The sequence below is a fragment of the Triticum aestivum genome, chromosome 6B, assembly GCF_018294505.1.
Source record: "Triticum aestivum cultivar Chinese Spring chromosome 6B, IWGSC CS RefSeq v2.1, whole genome shotgun sequence".
NCBI lineage: Eukaryota > Viridiplantae > Streptophyta > Magnoliopsida > Poales > Poaceae > Triticum > Triticum aestivum.
This window is the reverse complement of record NC_057810.1, coordinates 460,325,015-460,344,237: the sequence shown is the minus strand read 5'-3', so window position 1 is coordinate 460,344,237 and position 19,223 is coordinate 460,325,015.

The following is a 19,223-nucleotide window of genomic DNA, read 5'->3' as shown; positions in this document are numbered from 1 at the left end:
CCGCCTTATGATGACTTTCCCTAGGGGAAGCTTGAAATCTAGCACACATGCATACACTGAACATGATGTCTGGTCTAGATGCACAAAGGTAAAGCAATGAACCAATCATAGAGTGGTAAATAGATGGGTCAAAAGGAATACCATTTGTGTCTTCAGTGAGTGCAATTTTGGTTGGCATGGGTGTCTTGCATGGACTAGCATTAGACATGCCAAACTTCTCTAGGATATCCTTGAGGTATTTTGCTTGAGACAAGAAAATTCCTTCTTGAAATTGTTGAATTTGAAATCCGAGAAAGAACTTCAAATCCGCATTGAGTGACATTTCAAAATTCTTGGTCATTGAAGCCGCAAACTTCTTGCACAAATGAATGTTAGGAGAACCAAAAATGATATCATCTACATAGATTTGGCATAAGATCAAATCACCCTTGTCCCTCTTAGTAAAAAGAGTGGGATCGATCACCCCTCTCACAAAACCATCATCAAGTAAAAACTTCTTAAAATGAATATACCAAGCACGAGGTACTTGTTTGAGGCCATACAAATCCTTATGAAGTTTGTACACATAGTCTTTGTGATCGGGATCAATGAACCCAGGTGGTTGTGACACATATACTTCTTCTTGTAGAGGACCGTTAAGGAAAGCACTCTTCACATCCATTTGATGTAAAGTAAAACCATTGAAAGCGGCATAAGCAAGTAAGATGCGAATGGATTCCACACGGGCAACGGGGGCAAAGGTCTCACCAAAGTCCAAACCTTCAACTTGTGAGTACCCTTGTGTCACTAACCTTGCCTTGTTACGGATGATTACACCATTCTCATCTTGCTTGTTCTTGAAAATCCATTTTGTTCCAATGACGTTGTGCTTGGTAGGTGGCCTCTTGACTAATGACCACACTTGGTTGCGTTCAAAACTGTTCAACTCTTCTTGCATATCAACGAGCCAATCGTTGTCCATCAATGCATCTTGTACCTTGAGGGGCTCAACACTAGACACAAACGAGAAGTGAGCACAAAAGTTTGTCAAATTTTTACGAGTGACTCTACCTTCCGATATGCCGATGAGAATTTTGTCAACATCAACATGACCGGCGACTCGAGGCATGATGGAGGTTAGGGTTTCTCGAGGTTCAACTTCATGTCCATCATCCACGTCCTCAACATATGGATCATTAATGTGTGGTGGAAGATCTTCTTGTTCATATTGCATTTGTTGAGGTTCATCATCAATGATTTGACTTTCTTGTTCTTTCCCTTGATGATGATCTCGTTCTTGAAGATTATCACGAAGAGAAACTTGATCATCTTCTTGTACTTGGACTAAGGGAATCGGTTGAACAATAGGAGTTTGTGGTGGTATGGGTGTTGAAGTAGTTTGATGATGTGTGAAACTTCCATCTTCTTATTCTTCATCATGAGGTTCTTGTTCCATTGGAAGAAGTGCACCAACACCCATGGTCAAAATATCTTGAGAGGGATCTTCTTCACCTACATCACTTAGATCAACTTGCTCCCATGGGAGCCATTAAATTCATCAAACACCACGTCACAAGTTTCTACAACACATCCATTGGATTTGCTGTAGACTCTATAGGCGTGAGAGTTTGATCCATAGACAACAAATATGCCCTCAATTGTTTTGGATTGAAATTTTCCTAGCCATTCTATTTTGTTGAGGATGAAACATTTGCACCCAAATATATGAAAGTACTTGACATTTGGCTTGTTCCCAGTTAGGAGCTCATATGGAGTCTTTTCCAATATAGTGCGGAGAAAGAGCCGATTTGATGCATAGCATGCAGTGTTGACAACTTCGACCCAAAAACTATGTGGTGACTTGTATTCATCCAACATGGACCTTGCCATCTTCACAAGTGTATGGTTCTTCCTTTTGGCTACACCATTTTGCTGAGGAGTGTATGGAGCTGAATATTGATGCTCAATCCCTTCATCACTAAGGAATTCTTCCAAGGTATAGTTCTTGAACTCAGATCCATTGTCACTTCTTATTGCCAAGATTTCTTTGTCAAACTTGCGTTGTGCTTGCTTGGCAAAATCAATGAAGGTGATCTTCATCTCGTCCTTGGACTTGAGGAAAAACACTCATGTATATCTTGAGTAATCATCAACAATGATAAGACCATACTTTTTTCCCACCAAGACTATCCCATGAAGGAGGCCCAAAAAGATCCACATGAAGGAGCTCCATAGGCCTTGAAGTAGACACAATGTTCTTGGGTGGGTGCTTTGCATGATGTTGCTTCCCGGCTATGCATGCACTACACACGCGATCTTTCTCAAAAGAGACATTGGTTAGTCCAAGGATGTGATTTCCCTTTAAGAGATCTTGAAGATTTCTCATGCCGACATGAGCTAGCCGGCGATGCCAAAGCCACCCCTTGTCGGCCTTGGCCATTAGACAAGTTGCATGGAATGTGCTCTGTTTCGAGAAATCTACCGTGTAAAGGTTTCCATCCAACTCTCCAACAAAGGCCACTTCGAGAGTATCTCTCTTAAAGACTTTCACATTCGTTAGTCCAAAGAGTGTATCATAACCAACAGAAGCCAACTGGCGAACAGAAAGCAAATGGTATTTAAGAGATTGGACAAGCATGACATTTGCAAGAGACATGTCATTTGTGATGGCCACCTTGCCCAACCCGAGTACCTGTCCTTTTGAACCTCCATCAAACATAATACTCATGAATGGTTGAATAGCTTCCATGAAATCATAGAGCAATTTGCTATCTCCGGTCATATGATTGGTACATCCACTATCAATCACCCATTTTACTCCACCGGAGAAGGCAACCTACACACAATTATGACTTGGTGAGAGGCACCCATTTTGCAAAGGGACCTCTCAAGTTAGTCACAGGGGTCTTAGGGACCCAAATAGCATAGAATCAGAATGCATTTAGAGGACCAACAAATTTTGCATAAACTTCTCCATCCCTAGTCTTACGAAGAACATAGGATGGATGCATGAACTCTTTTGGCTTGTTGAGAGTGGGCATGCCCCTTGTGGCCTTCCCACTAAAAACCTTACCTTTCTCCTTGTACCCTTCTCGCACAAATATTTCCTTTAGAGGGGTTGTGCACTTTTGATAGGATCTCTTCTTCTTGCTTGTGCTTGGGTCAAACCCGAGTCCCTCTTTGGCAAACACCTCACTGTGTTGGCTCAATATCTCATTAAGGTTCTTTTGCCCTTGAGCACATGTCATGAGACCTTTCTCGATTTGAGCCTTGAGGAAGCGATTTTCCTCAAGAATAGATGCTAGATCACTACTAGAGTTAGTAGTACAAGCATCAACATTGATAATAGGAGAAGAGTAAGCCTTGGCTAGAGTTTCAAGATAAGTAAGTTTGAGCGCCTCAAAACTCTTTGTAAGAAGGGTGAGCTCTTCTTCCTTAGTCTTGAGGGACATGGATAGAAGCTCACAATCCTTAGAGAGAGAAGCATGAGACTTCACAAGCTTACTTTTATCATTCATCAACTCTTTGCAAGAGTCAATAGCCTTTTCCAAGGAGGCAAGATCTTTAGTATGAACATCAATGTTTGCACCAATTTTTAAGCATAGTTCATCATTTCGTGCTTCCTCATATTGGACTTTCCGCTCAAGGATTTCCCATTTTTCCTTTTCCTCGGTGACGAGGGTTTCGAGTTCCTTAATGGTGATGGTGTGCTTACTCACCATCTCCATAAGCATACGAAACATAGTGAGCTTCTTTCCTTTGAGGGAGCACATGAACTTATTAAGTTTAGCAAGCATAGGATCATCTAGATCATCATCCTCATAACTATGCCCCGCATCAAGATACTCATCATTAGGAGTAGAAGGAGTGAAAAGAGGAGTATTTGATCGTGGGGTTACCTTTACCTTGTCAGGAGAGCTTTGGTCCTCTCCATCTTCTACCACGGCCTTTGCCATTAGGCACTTGTGAGCGTTTCCCTTGCAATCTTTCATGTACTTGTAGGTGACCACATCACCACTCTTGTTCACTAACCTCAAAGTGTTTTAAGGGTCTTGAGAAACCATTGCTTTCCCATCTCTCTTCTTGAGCTTGGAGTTCAAAGGATTTGGCAACTTCTTCTTTGGAAAGGTCTTGGGAAACCTTGGTTTATCCTCTCTCTTCTCATAAGGGCACTCGTTGGAGAAGTGGTTGGTTTCTTCACAGTTGTAACATTTTCTTACTTTCTTCTTTTGAAATCTTCCCTTGAATTTTCCTGCGCTAAACTTCTTGACAAAGAGAGCCATGTCTTCATATGAAGGGCCCTCATCAGATTCAATCTCATCACCATCTTCATCATCATCCTCTTCTTGTTCTTCTTCTTCTTCACTTTGCTCATCTTCAAATACATGCTTGGCCTTCAATTCAAGATTGATCTTTGATGTTGGGGTACCATGCATGGCAAGATGTTTTGTGGCATTTGCATTTGACTCTTCAAATAGTTGGAAGGTGGATATGATGTCATATGTAGTCATTTCCTTGAAGGCATGGTGTTGTCTTATGTCCCACACCATTTGATGGTGATATGGGGCACGAGCATGAAGCAACTTATGCACAAGGAATCGCTTAGTCATGTTGAATCCATCTTGTGTCTTGTCACACTCACACGACTCAATGTCAGCAGTGAGAGTCATGAGACCCTCAAGGAGTTGATTGGGGGTTTCACCTTTCTCCATACAAAAGTTTTGCAATTGCCCCTTCGCAATTTCATATTGAGCACTCCGGAGGGTGGAGGTGCCGATCTTGGATCTTATAATACTTTCCCATAGTTCCTTGGCACTTGTGATGTGTATGAATGGACTCCTTTTATTTTCAACCATACCTCTCCTTATACACATGGTTGAAGTGTCATTGAGATTCTTGTCATAAATTTCTCTTGGTGTAGGATTCTTTGGATTAACCACATGGTAACCATACTCCAAGATCTCCAGCATCTCATCATTTCCATATCAAAGATGATCCTGCATAGCAACTCTCCACAAGGCAAAATCGGAAGTGGCATCAAGTAAAGGAGGTTTGCCTTGAGGATTATATTTTGGTTTCTCAACCTGAGGTCTTACATAAAGCCAAGGAACACTGGAGTGTTCATTGCTAGGAGGTTGTTGACCAAGTGACGGAGCAGGCACAGTTGGCCTCGAAGCTGCACCACCCGAGAGTGGTGCAAGCACCGTGGACAACGTGGCTAATCTCATTTGGACCAAGGCCTCAAGAGAAGCATCATGCTTCGCTTTTTGCTTAGCAAGGGCCCGTTCTAGACCTCAGACATAAATGACTTGACTTCAGAAGAAGCCTCACCTTTATCCTTCGGATCTGCAACCAGGGGAGTCCCATCGGGGTTCATCTCGCTCTAGGGCGGTTAAGCCACAAGAATATAGCATGAGGCTCTAATACCAATTGAAAGGATCGAGATGGACCTAGAGGGGGGTGAATAGGTACAATTACAAATTTTAATTATTACTTAGCAATTTTAGGCAATAATGCGGAATATGAAGGTGAGCCTAACGATTGCAAGTGTAGTACAAGTGCTAAGCAAGTAACACGAGTATGTAAGTAAGAAAGAACAATATGATATAAGTAAGTGCTAAGAGACAAGTAACCAACAAGTAGAGAGTTAGGGTTAGGAATAACCGCAACTCCGTGAGACAAGGATGTATGCCGATGTTCACTTCCTTGGAGGGAAGCTAGTCACCATTAGAGAGGTGGATGTTACCACGAAGGCACACCAACGCCATGAAGGCTCACCCTATTCTCCCTTTGAGACAACACCACGGAGGCATTTCTCAACCACTAGTGGTAGACCTTGGGGTGGTCTCCAAACCCTCACAAACTTTTCCGGGGGTAATCACAAAGGTCGATTCCTCTCCGAAAGACTCCTACCGCCTAGGAGTCTCCAACCTCCAAGAGTAATAAGAACGATCGGGAAAAGCTCAAGACTTGCTCAAATCACGAATTCCTTTGGTGCAAAGAAGGGGAAGGAGTGGATCTATCACTTGATTGGAGAACTTCTCTCAAATGTTCCTAAATCACTTGGGGATCTAGGATTTGGTGTAGAGGATTGAGAGAGAGAGAGAGAGAGTGAAAAGTGTTATTGGCAAGCTCAAAGTGAATGGTCAACCTCATCCCGTGGAAGGGAGAAGCCTATATATAGTGGGTGTGGAAAAAGTGACCGTTTGAGCCACTTAAGTGCACGGAAGAGGTCGGACGTCCAGACAACACAGGACGTCCGGTGGCACACATATGTCTGGATGTCCGACATATATCGGTGGTCCGGCCGCTGGGAACACATAAGCCACGAATCAACACACATCACACGGACGTCCGAGACATGCCGGTCATCCGGAGCCCAGACGTTTGGAGAGGCCTAGAAATCCATAAATATTGTTCTGTGGAGGAAATATCGGACGCCCGAGACGTGCCGATCGTCCAGAGCCCGAACGTATGGAGAGGTTTGGATGAATATCATTCTGTAAGAGAAACACCTGACGACCATAGAGAGCCGGACATCCAGACAGCTCAGAGGGATCGGACGTCCGGACAGAACCGGACGTCCGGAGAGAGAGAAAAACTGGAGTTGGTGGTTTTGAGCACGTCTTTCACTAGATCCAACGATCCCCTCTTAATAGTGCGGGATCCCTATACTCAAGAACAAACCTTAAACAAAGCTAAAGCTACTGTCTTGTATCTCCGATCTTGATTTATATGCATTTGTCCCTAGTCATGATCCACACACGGCCTTTGAGACATAATCTTGAGATATACTTGATAAACATAATTAGTCCCAACATGCATGTTGTCATCAACATCAAAATATGATTAAGGGCATGATTGCACTTTCACTGTTGTCCAGTGATCCACTCCTGGATTACTTTGGTACATCCCTGCTAAACTTATAGCAAGGCACACATCAGGTCTGGCACACATCATAGCATACATGATAGAACTTATGGCTAAAGCATAGGGAATGACTTTCATTTTCTCACTATCTTCTATAGTGGTCGGGCATTGAGTCTGACTCAACTTCACACCTTGTAACACAAGAAAGAACCCTTTGTTTGACTGATCCATTTTGAACTTCTTCAAAACTTTATCAAGGTATGTGCATTGTGAAAGTCCTATCAAGCGTCTTGATCTATCTCTATAGATCTTGATGCCCAATATATAAGCAGCTTCACCGAGGTCTTTTATTGAAAAACTCTTGTTCAAGTATCCTTTTATGCTATTCAGAAATTCTACATCATTTCCAATCAATAATATGTCATCCACATATAATATTAGAAATGCTATAGAGCTCCCACTCACTTTCTTGTAAATACAGGCTTCTCCAAAAGTCTGTATAAAATCTTATGCTTTGATCACCTCATCAAAGCGTATATTCCAACTCCGAGATGCTTGCACCAGTCCATAAATAGATCACAGGAGCTTGCACACTTTGTTAGCACCTTTAGGATCGACAAAACCTTCTGGTTGCATCATATACAACTCTTCTTTAAGAAATCCATTAAGGAATGCATTTTTGACATCCATTTGCCAGATTTCATAATCATAAAATGCGGCAATTTGTAACATGATTCGGACAGACTTAAGCATCGCTACGGGTGAGAAAGTCTCATCGCAGTCAACTCCTTGAACTTGTCGAAAACCCTTTGTAACAAGTCGAGCTTTATAGATAGTAACATTACCATCAGCGCCAGTCTTCTTGTTGAAGATCCATTTATTCTCTATGGGCCGCCGATCATCGGGCAGATCCACCAAAGTCCACACTTTGTTCTTATACATGGATCCTATCTCAAATTTCATGGCCTCAAGCCATTTATCGGAATCTGGGCTCATCATAGCTTCTTCATAGTTTGTAGGTTCGTCATGGTCAAGTAACATGACCTCAAGAATAGGATTACCGTACCACTTTGGTGTGGATCATGCTCTGTCAGACCTACAAGGTTCTGTAGCAACTTGATCTGTCGTTTCATGATCTTTATCATTAGCTTCCTCTCCTATTGGTGTAGGCATCACGGAAACATATTTCTCGGATGAGCTACTTTACAAATTGAGAGCAGGTACAATTACCTCATCAGGTTCTACTTTCCTCCCACTCACTTCTTCCGAGAGAAACTCCTTCTCTAGAAAGGTTCCGTTCTTAGCAACAAAAATCTTGCCTTCGAACTTGTGGTAGAAGGTGCACCCAATTGTTTCCTTAGGCTATCCTATGAAGACACATTTCTCCAACTTGGGTTCGAGCTTATCGGGCTGAAGCCCTTTGACATAAGCATCGCATCCCTAAACTTCAAGAAACATCAGCTTAGGCTTGTTGCCAAACCACAGTTCATACAGTGTCGTCTCAAAGGACTTCGACGGTGCCCTGTTTAAAGTGAATGCAGCTGTCTCTAATGCATAACCCCAAAATGATAGTGGTCAATCGGTAAGAGACATCATAGATCGCACCATATCTAAAAAAGTGTGGTTACGACGTTTGGACACACCATTACACTGTGGTGTTCCAGGTGGCGTGAGCGGTGAAACTATTCCACATTGTTTTAAATGAAGGCCAAACTCGTAACTCAAATATTCTCCTCCATGATCAGATCGTAGAAACTTTATTTTCTTCTTACGATGATTCTCCACTTCACTCTGAAATTCTTTGAACTTTTCAAATGTTTTAGACTTGTGTTTCATTAAGTAGATATACCCATATCTGCTCAAATCATCTGTGAAGGTCAGAAAATAACGATACCCGCCATGAGCATCGACACTCATTGGACCGCATACATTGGTATGTATTATTTCCAATAAGTCACTAGCTCGTTCCATTGTTCCGGAGAATGGAGTTTTAGTCATCTTGCCCATAAGGCACAGTTCGCAAGTATCAAATGATTCATAATCAAGTGATTCCAAAAGTCCATCTTTATGGAGTTTCTTCATGCGCTTTACATCGATATGACCCAAATGGCACTGGCACAAATAAGTTGCACTATCATTATCAACTTTGCATCTTTTGGCATCAATATTATGAATATGTGTATCATCACGATCAAGATTCAATAGAAATAGACCACTCTTTAAGGGTGCATGACCATAAAAGATATTACTCATATAAATAGAACAACCATTATTCTTTGATTTAAATGAATAACCATCTCACACTAAACAAGATCCAGATATAATGTTCATGCTCAACGCTGGCACCAAATAAAAATTATTTAGGTCTAAAACTAATCCCGAAGGTAGATGCAGAGGTAGCGTACCGACGGCGATCACATCAACCTTGGAACCATTTCCGACGCGCACCGTCACCTTGTCCTTAGCCAATCTTAGTTTAATCCATAGTCCCTGCTTCGAGTTACAAATATGAGCAACCGAACTAGTATCAAATACCCATGCACTACTACGAGAATTAGTAAGGTACACATCAATAACATGTATATCAAATATACATTTGCTCACTTTGCCATCCTTCTTATCCGCAAATACTTGGGGCAGTTCCGCTTCTAGTGACTAGTCCCTTTCTATTAGAAGCACTTAGTTTCAGGCTTGGGTCCATTTTTAGGTTTCTTCCCGAGAGTGACAACTTGCTTGTCATTCTTCTTGAAGTTCCCCTTCTTTTTACCCTTGCCCTTTTTCTTGAAACTAGTGGTCTTGTTAACCATCAACACTTGATGCTCCTTCTTGATCTCTACCTCTGTGCCTTTAGCATCGCGAAGAGCTCGGGGGTAGTCTTTTCCATCCCTTGCATATTGTAGTTCATCACGAAGCCTTTGTAGCTTGGTGGTAGTGATTGAAGAACTCTGTCAATGACAAAATCATCTGGAAGATTAACTCCCAGCTGAGTCAAGTGATTATGGTACCCAGACATTCTGAGTATGTGCTCACTAACAGAACTGTCTCCTCCATCTTGCAGCTATAGAACTTATTGGAGACTTCATATCTCTCAACTCAGGCATTTGCTTTAAATGTCCGACAATGCACCACGGTCAACATCCAGTTGCCAATACTTCTAAGGCAGCAGACGGAGGGGCTGACAAAGGGCGGACAAAACGGACGGTGAAAAACTTTCAAAGTGGCTGCTAAGAAGAAGATGCCGTGCTACAGGTGCGGCGAGCCGGGGCACTTCACCGCTGAGTGCACTAATGAGCTTTGTGACTATTGCCTCATATTGCAGCATATGTCCGGCGAGTGCCCACTCCTTTCTGGTCCCAAGCCAGTGGTTAACATCTATGGAGTTTTCTGCCAGGAGCTTATGTTCTTTGAGACACCGCATGTGGCACCTTTGATTCATGTGGTGGAGAGCTCCTTCCCAGTTGTGGTCAAGGTGTGACCAGTGGTTCTATGACAGAGGCACAGATTGTGCGACGACTGCAGGAGTTGGTATCGGGTAGCTATCAGTGGAACCTTGATAAGTTGGAGAACCAGACTTACAAGGTTGATTTTCCCACTAAGGAGGATCAGTTGCATATCCTTAAGTGGGGCATGTGTAGAGTGCCGAGTACCAGTATTATCATGGCCTTTGATGAATGGAAGCAGAAGGATCTGGAGGGTACATCTTTGGAGCAGATCTGGGTACGGTTCTACGGTGCGCCACCTAAACCGCTCAATCATTTCCTTGTTGCATCGAGCTTGGGATCTCTCATTGGCAAGACGGAGAAGGTAGATATGCCTTTCGCTCGTGCTAATGGGGATGCGAGGTTGCTTGTCAGTGTGGTCGGTGTTGAGTTCGTTCCGGATGTGGTCAAGTGGACTTATGCCGGAGTCACGTATGTGCTAGAGATTGAGATTGAGGACACACTGACACCTCAGGAGGGGGATGACACCCAGGATATGGATACGACTGAGGGGGATGGGGCCCCTGGGGATCAGAGTAAGGAGCCAGAGAGCACATCACGGGAGACGGCTAAGGGGTTGGCTTCGCTTTTCGATAAGGCGGATAAGTCTGCCAAGGGAACGTCTGGTTCCTCGACTCCGATGAACTCACTTTGATTTGGGTATTTGGGAGCACGTTCTGCACCTAGTCGGCTATGGACTAACCGGGTGGAGTCGAATGATCCGGCGGAACTTGAGTTACCGTCGGTGTTGGTTTCTGGCAGTGTGTCACCGACGATACTAGCATCTCCGGGGACGGACTCCGGGACGATGGTGTTTCCGGGGATGGAGCTTGGTCAGGTTGCAGAGCTTCGCTTCGAGGGTGGGGAGGATCATGGGCAGGAGGCCCTCCATTCCCCCACTACCCTTGAGCTGGATGGTGCTTCTCGGCGGACGAGGAGTCCGGTGATGCCGTGCATAGCCGCGGATGCACTTGACGATGATGGAGGTGCCGGATCGGGAGGGGGCATAGGCAGGTGGCCCTCGCTCCTACCTCTCCCTAGTGGACTCGCTGCGTGCCGGAAGAGGTGCTAGATCGGGAGGGGGCATGGGCAGGTGGCCTTCACCCCTACTTCTCCCTTGCCGTCCCTGGAGGGGGCGGCCCCTACTCGGGCACCGGGTGGCGGTCTTGGACCGAGATTGCTGGGCGCGCCGAGCCCTGTGGCGATGATGGCCGGGGGAGCTTCATCGGTCCTGCCGACGATGCAGGGCAGCTCTCCGGCTGGTTCAACTCAGTTGAGCCCTGTTGGGGGTCGGGCAGGAGGCCCTACCCCGAACGGGGCAACTCAGGATGACATCATCGCTTTTGGTGGGATTCCGAATCATGTATCCGTAGGTCTACGGATGAGCTGTCGCCTCCAGGATCAGCCAGATGTTGATGGCATGCAGCTATGGTGCGCCATGCGGGCGGCCATGCTTCATGATATTGAGGTCACTAATGTAAGTCAGTAACACTTACAACTCTATCTTGCATTTTTCTAATAATGACATTATGCATAATGCAAATCAGTTGGGAGTATCTTTGGGTAGTAATGATTTTGAAGTTTCTAAGTCCGTTAATGATATCTTGGATCTTGAAGTGGAGCGCGCTTCAGAGATGATTAGAAACCTAGCGGTTGTCAAATCTATGAACGATTCAGATGTAGAGGCTTTGGGCTTCAATGTGCTTGATACCTTTTGTGTGGATCTGGCACCCTCTCTTCCTAAGACTGAGGAGGATGAATATTCTACTTCCCCAAGGGATTCCATTCTTGCAGATTCTTAGGTGGCTACGTCCACTGAGCTTGGTTGTGAGGACCGAGTAGAGGACCAAAACAAGCCTAACGCAAGTGGAATCGTAGGATTTATCCGGCTTCGGCCGTGCGTAGAAGTGCTAGGATCCGAACCACTAATAAATTTCATGATGAAATATGAAAGGAATTTTTTGGAATAATAGAGGTCTTAAGGACTTGGCTAAAAGAAGGTTTCTAGTGGATGCTTCTATAGAACACAAATTGGATTTCATTGCCCTGTCCGAAATTGGAAGGGACAATTTCACCCCCCCCCCCAAGTTCCTTAGCACTCTGTCGGGAGGGATTGATTTTGATTGGCATTGCCTACCTCCAAGAGGAAGATCCGGTGGGATTTTACTCGGGGTTAAATGTGATTCGTTGGAAGTTTGGAATGTTGTAATGGGAGACTTTGCGGTTAAGTTTCGGGTACAGTCGAAGGCCGATAGGTTTAATTGGGCTTTGGTGCCGGTGTATGGTGTCGCGCAGCCTGAACTCAAACCAGATTTTTTTTGGCGGATTTAGTCCGTATTTGCGGTAACGAGCATCTCCCAATCCTGATTGGGGTGATTTTAACATTATTCGTAGACGGGAGGAAAAAAACAATGATAACTTTGACGGTAGATGGTCGTTTATGTTTATTACAATTATTGAAAGCTTAGACCTTCGAGAGATTGAGCTTTCTGGTAGAAAGTTCACATGGGCCAATACATTACCAATCCCGACGTTAGAGAAGCTGGACCAGGTCCTAGTGAGCATCGAATGGGAGCAGAAGTTTCCACTAGTGACGGTCCATGCACTTTCTCGCGCGATCTCCGATCACACCCCATTGTTGGTTGACTCGGGAGAGGCAACACATGTGGGGAACAAGAGTATGTATTCTTTCGAATCAGCATGGTTTGAAAGAGAAGGGTTCCTGGATCTAATAGCAAGAGAATGGGCTAAAGATACAGGAGGGGGAACGAATGTTGAGAGATGGCAGAATAAGATTAGGCATTTGAGGCAGTTCTTGCGGGGTTGGGCCAAACACCTGAGTGGGATATATAAGGCTGAGAAGGAAAGGCTCCTTCTACTTATTCAATCTCTAGATTTAAAAGCTGAGTCCTCCATTTTAGATACCAGAGAGCTGGAAACTAAAGTGGAGGTGGAATTAAGACTGAAAGAACTGCTTCATGAGGAGGAATTGAAGTGGGCACTGCGAGCTAAAGTTCACAAAATTTTCCAAGGGGATGATAACACACAATTCTTCCACATGATTGCAAATAGAAAGCATCGAAAGAAGAGAATCATTCAGCTTGACCATGATGAGGGGACGATTTTAGGGCAGGAGAACCTAAAGATATATATCACCAATTACTATAAGCAGCTGTTTGGGCCTCCCGAGGATAATTTTGTATCCTTGGATGAGTCGAGGGTTGAGGATGTTCCACAGCTCGCAGCAGATGAGAACGATATTTTGACAACTCCTTTTTCTGGAGAAAGAGGTGTTTGAAGCAATTTCCCAAATGAAAAATAATAAAGCTCCAGGACTGGATTGTTTTCTGGCAGAGTTTTATAAAAAGTGCTGGCACATCATTAAGGGGGACTTGCTCCCGATGTTCCAGGATCTTTTCTTGGGATAGTTACAGCTGTTTCACTTGAACTTCGGCACAATTACTTTGCTTCCTAAGAAAACAGAGGCTGTGAGGATTGAGCAATCTAGGCTGATCTGTCGTTCTGCATAGGCTTACGCAGATTGCACATTCTGTGGTGCAGCCGTCTCAAACTGCTTTCATGCCGGACAGAAACATTCTAGAAGGGGTTGTAGTTCTACATGAAACGCTCCATGAAACCCACACGAAAAAACTAGATGGGGTGATTTTCAAAGTGGATTTTGAGAAAGCGTACGACAAGGTAAAATGGCCATTTCTTTAGTAGGCTTTGCGTATGAAAGGCTTCGATCAGGCCTGGAGAGACTAGGTTGATTCTTTCACGCAAAAAGGGAGTGTTGGAATCAGCGTAAATGGTGACATAGGTCATTATTTCTAGACACACAAGGGACTGAGGCAAGGATATCTGATGTCGCCGATTCTGTTCAACATAGTCGTTGACATGTTGACAATCCTAATACGAAGGGCTAAGGATGATGGCCAGGTAGGTGGCCTCGTTCCGCATTTAGTTGACGGGGGAGTGTCTATCCTACAGTACGCTGATGATACTATCATATTTATGGAGCATGATTTGGCTAAAGCTAGAAACATGAAGCTGGTTTTGTGCTTGTTCGAACAATTATCGGGGTTAAAGATTAACTTCCACAAAAGTGAATTGTTCTTCTTTGGAAGAACTAAAGAAGAACAACAAGCTTACAAGGAATTGTTCGGGTGTGAATTGGGGTCTTTACCCTTCACGTATTTGGGTATACCAATCCACCATAGCAAGCTTTCAAACAATGAGTGGAAGAGCATTGAAGATTGATTTGAAAAAAATTGAGCTGCTGGAAGGGCAAGCTTATGTCATACGGAGGATGATTGATTCTGATTAATTCGGTTCTCACAAGTATGCCTATGTTTCTCTTATCCTTTTTCGAAGTACTAGTTGGAATACGGAAAAGGCTAGATTTCTATCGATCGCGCTTCTTCTAGCAGAGCGATGAACTAAAAAAATACAGACTCGCTAAGTGGGATATCATTTGTAGGCCGAAAGACCAAGGGGTCTGGGCATTGAAAATTTAGAGGTGAAGAACAGATGTCTTCTCAGCAAGTGGCTGTATAAGTTATCTATAGAGATGGATGCCACATGGGCCCAAATTCTTCATAATAAGTACCTTCAGTCCAAAACCTTGTCCCAGGTGACGGTAAGACCGACTGATTCGCCTTTTTGGAAGGGACTGATGCGAGTGAAATCAGTCTTTTTTAATAGGACAAAATTTGTAGTTGGAAATGGAACTTCCACAAGATTCTGGGAGGATACCTGGCTAGGGGAGATGCCCCTTGCAATCCAATATCCTTCTCTCTGTAATATTGTTTAGAGAAGAGACGCTTACGTTGCAACAGTACTGCAGTCCAATCCTCTTAATATTCAATTCAGGAGGACGCTAGTGGGAAACCGTTGGGAAGCTTGGCTCCATCTTGTAAGAAGATTGATGGATGTCCAAGTTTCTCAGCAGCCCGATCAGTTACGCTAGAAACTAGCTAAGAATGGGGAGTTTTCGGTTAAACCCATGTATTTGGATATTATCAACGCTAGCGTTATTCCTAGTTCGGAACATGTTTGGAAAGTCAAAGTGCCCTTAAAAATCAAAGTGTTTATGTGGTTTTTCCACAAACAAGTCGTCCTAACTAAGGACAATTTGGCGAAGCACAACTGGACTGGATCTAAAAGATGTAGTTTTTGTGATAGTGATGAATCAATCAAACACCTCTTTCTTGAGTGCCCTTTGGCAAAAAAATTGTGGAGGTCAGTCCACATAGCCTTTAATATAACTCCTCCGAATTCCATCTACACGTTATTTGGGACGTGGCTAGATGGGATTGACGCAAAAACAACGAGGCATATCCGTGTAGGAGTATGTGCTTTATTATGGGCAGTTTGGAACTGCAGAAACGACTTGGTTTTTAACAGAACAATGAATATTCATTTCTTGCAGGTTGTTTTCAGGGCCACTACACTCATCCGTATGTGGTCGCTACTCACTCCGACAGAGGCCAGGGAGCATTTGGTTACTGGATCTATCCGATGGGAGACGGTAGCACGGGCTATCTTCAACCGGTTTGGATGGCGGTCATGTAATAGGATAGGTGTTTAGTTTCCTATCTGTTGTTTTGCCTGCCGGTTGTGGTTGTCCTACTTTTGCTTTCGTGCTCTTTTTGAGCATTTTTTCCTTTTGTTTGAGACCTCGAGACTTATGTTGGACCTTTTGTTTGTCAATAATATGGCCGTATGCATCATTCTGATGTAGAGGCCGGGGCAAACCCCCTTTTTAAAAAAAAATCAACTTCAACTCCTGGAACATCTCATATGGTCCATGACGTTCAAAACTTCTTTGAAGTCCCGGTTCTAAGCCATAAAGCATGGCACACTAAACTAACGAGTAGTCATCAACACGCGACTGCCAGGCATTCACAATGTCTGCAGTTGCTGGGGCAGGTGGTACACCTAGCGGTTCATCAAGGACATAATTCTTTTGTGCAACAATGAGGATAATCCTCAAGTTACGGACTCAGTCTGTGTAGTTGCTACCATCATCTTTCAACTTAGCTTTCTCTAGGAACGCATTAAAATTCAAAGGAACGATACCACGGGCCATTGATCTACAACATAGATATGCAAAAAACTATCAAGACTAAGTTCATGATAAATTAAGTTCAATTAATCATATTACTTAAGAACTCCCACTTAGATAGACATCCCTCTAGTCATCTAAATGATACGTGATCCAAATCAACTAAACCATGTATGATACTTACGTGAGATGGAGTAGTCTTCAATGGTGAACATCGCTATGTTGATCATATCTACTATATGATTCACGTTCGACCTTTCAGTCTCCAGTGTTCCGAGGCCATATCTGTATATGCTCGGCTCGTCAAGTTTAACCCAAGTATTTTGCGTGTGCAAATCTAGCTTGCAACCGTTGTATTTGAACATAGAGCCTATCACACCATATCATCATGTGGTGTCTCAGCACGAAGAACTTTCGCAACGGTGCATGCGCAGGGAGAACACTTATACCTTGAAATTTTAGTGAGGGGTCATCTTATAATGCTACCGCTGTACTAAGCAAAATAAGATGCATAAAAGATAAACGTCACATGCAATCAAAATATGTGACATGATATGGCCATCATCATCTTGTGCTTTTGATCTCCATCATCGAAGCAACGTCATAATCTCCATCGTCAATGTTTTGACACCTTGATCTCCATCGTAGCATCGTGGTCGTCTCGCCGACCATTGCTTCTACAACTATTGCTACCGCTTAGTGATAAAGTAAAGCAATTACATAGCGCTTGTATTTCATACAATAAAGCGACAACCATATGGCTCCTGCCAGTTGCTGATAACTTTTAGAAACATTATCATCTCATACAACGATCTTTATATCACATCATGTCTTGACCATATCACATCACAACATGCCCTGCAAAAACAACTTAGACATCCTCTACTTTGTTTGTTGCAAGTTTTACGTGGCTGCTACGGGCTTCTAGCATGAACCGTACATACCTATGGCACAAAAACCACAACGGTGATATATCAAGTTTGTTGTTTTAACCTTTACAAGGACCGGCCGCAGTCAAATTCGATTCAACTAAAGTTTAAGAAACAGACACCCGCCGGCCACCTTTATGCAAAACTAGTTGCTTGTCTGTCGGTGGAATCGGTCTCATGAATGCGGTCATGTAAGGTTGGTCCGAGCCGCTTTGATGGTAAGCAGTATGACGATCGCCGCCCACAACTCTTTGTGTTCTACTCATGCATATCATCTTCACATAGTCCTGGCTCTGATACCATTGTTGGGAAACGTAGCATGTAATTTCAAAAAAATTCCTATGCTCACGCAAGATCTATCTAGGTGATGCATAGCAATGAGAGGGGAGAGTGTGTCCTCGTACCCTCGTAGACCGAAAGCGGAATCATTAACTTAAAGCGGTTGATGTAGTCGAACGTCTTCTTGAATCAACCGATCAAGTACCAAACGTACGGCACCTCCGAGTTCTGCACACATTCATCTCGATGACGTCCCTCGAACTCTTGATCCAGTAGAGGCATGAAGGAGTCGATGAGTTCCGTCAGCACGACGGCGTGATGACAGTGTTGGTGAAGTTATCCGTGCAGGGCTTCGCCTAAGCACTACGACAAAATGACCGGAGGACTAAATGATGGAGGGGGGCACCGCACACGGCTAAGAGACAACTTTTGTTCTTCGGGGTGCCCCCTGCCCCCGTATATAAAGGAGGAGAGGGGAGGACGGCCGGCCCTAGGGGCGCACCAAGTGCAGGAGTCCCACTAGGACTCCCAGTCCTAGTCGGCTACCCCCCTTCCTTCCAACGGAGAGGGGGAAAGGGGAAAGAGGGGGAGAGGGAGAAGGAAATTGTACTGCCATGGGGGGGGCACCTCTTGTGGCCTGCCTCCTCCTCTCCACTATGGCCCATGAGGCCCATTAACTTCCGGGGGGGGGGGGTTCCCGTAACCTTCTGGTACTCCAAAAAATCCCCGAACCTCTTCGGAACCATTCCGGTGTTCGTACATAACCTTCCAATATATCAATATTCACCTCTCGACCATTTAGGGACTCCTCATCATGTCCATGATCTCATCCGAGACTCCGAACATCCTTCGGTTAGAAAAACACATAACTCATATAATACATCTCATCATCGAACGTTAAACATGCGGACCCTACGGATTCGAGAACTATGTAGACATGACCAAGACACCTCTCCAGTCAATAACCAATAGCGGAACCTGGATGCTCATATTGGTTCCCACATATTCTACGAAGATCTTTATCGGTTGAACCGCAATGTCAGCATACGTTATTCCCTTTGTCATCAGTATGTTACTTGCCCGAGATTCGATCGTCGGTATCTTCATACCTAGTTCAATCTCGTTACCGTCAAGTCTCTTTACTTGTTCCGTAGTGCATCATCTCGCAACTAACTGATTAGTCACATTGCTTGTAAGGCTTCATAGGATGTGCATTACTGAGAGGGCCTAGAGATACCTCTCTGATACTTGGAGTGACAAATCCTAATCTCGATATATGCCAACCCAACAAACACCTTTGGAGATACCTATAGAGCATCTTTATAATCACCCAGTTACATTGTGAGGTTTGATAGCACATAAGGCATTCCTCCGGTGTCCGGGAGTTGCATAATCTCATAGTCGGAGGAATATATATTTGACACGAAGAAAGCAGTAGCAATAAAACTGAACGGTCATTATGATAAGCTAACGGATGGGTCTTGTCCATCACATCATTCCACTAATGATGTGATCCCGTTTATCAAATGACAACTCATGTCTATGGCTAGGAAACTTAACCATCTTTGATCAACGAGCTATTCTAGTAGAGGCATACTAGGGACACGATGTTTTGTCTAT